Source organism: Miscanthus floridulus, chromosome 1, assembly GCF_019320115.1.
Source record: "Miscanthus floridulus cultivar M001 chromosome 1, ASM1932011v1, whole genome shotgun sequence".
In the NCBI taxonomy this organism is placed as follows: Eukaryota; Viridiplantae; Streptophyta; class Magnoliopsida; order Poales; family Poaceae; genus Miscanthus; species Miscanthus floridulus.
Genome location: NC_089580.1, coordinates 29,455,771 through 29,457,119, shown reverse-complemented (window position 1 = coordinate 29,457,119; position 1,349 = coordinate 29,455,771).

The window sequence follows — 1,349 nt, the reverse complement described above, 5'->3', positions numbered from 1 at the left end:
GTAATGCCAACACACATATTTTTTCTTTATTTAAATCCTGGATCGGAGAACATGTTCGACCTATTAATATTCTGGCCTCTACTAGTAGCAACTTGATGTTTCCTGTGGCAACATTATATGTATATCTTTTTTATTTATGTAATGTTGTCATCTTTTTGCATCTTCTGTTAGGATATTAAAATTTATATACGGACAGCCAATTATACCTCTGTTGTTGATTTTGTAATAAAGGAGTTGTATATATCATCATCTCACCATAGGAGTTACTAAGAACAAATGCCTGCAATATAGTCGGACCTCCCAGTCTGGATTGTCTTCTAATGTGAAATGATTGGATCTGTACAAATTTTATTTTAAATACTCTGTACAGTTTAAATAAATAAGCTGTCAAGGGCGTCGAGGGATAGGGTAGGCGCACCCCGGCTACGTAGTTCGTAGCCGCGATCCGTGTTGGGGCGAGGTTTTACCCTCAGCGCCCATTTGTTGAGAGAGGGAGAAGGAGAGATAATTGTTCTTGCTTAATCCCAAATGACGGATTACAAGGACTCCTATAGGCCATAGCCTCAACAGACTCTCACAAATCACTCCTAAATCAGAGGCCCCTTGATTGGCTCTCCTTTAATCTAGCCACTTTCTAAACCGAGCCCTGCTGGTGCCTGCCGCGGTGACCGCGGCGCCCGCGTCGCCCTGGCGCGCTGCTGCACGCCGCGCATCTCGGCCCTTCTATTCCTGCGTATGTGCGGCCCACATGACATCTCTCCCCCCGTCGAGGAGCAGCTCGTCCTCGAGCTGGAAGGCCGGGTACTTGGCGGTGAAGGCCTCGACGTCTTCCCATGTAGCCGATGCAGCCGACTCGCCCTTCCACTGGACAAGGACCTGGCGCACACCGCGCCAATCGTGCCTGCACGGCCCGCTCCGGCTCTGGAACCGACGCACCATGGTGGATGGGGGGCAGTGGTGGTGGAGCATCCGGTGGCGGCCCACAGAACTTCTTGAGGAGACCGATGTGGAACACATCGTGCAGCCGAGCGCGAGGCGGAAGGGCCAGGCGGACAGCGACGCCGTTGATGAGTTCGACGACGCGTAGGGGCCGAAGTAGCGCGGCTTGAGCTTGCCGGTGACGGCCTGGGGAATGGACGAAGCTGCCCGCTGACGAAGACGAAGGAGGGCCCAATCGCCCACCTGATACGCGACATGACGGTGGAACTTGTCGTAGTGCTTCTTCTGGACCGCCTGCGCCTGGTCCAGGCGATAGCGGATGTCCGCCAGGAACTCGTCACGCTCCTCCATGTTCCTGGCGACGGCGCCACCCGTGTGTCCCCCGCTCTAAGACCGGATGGTCGGAGGAT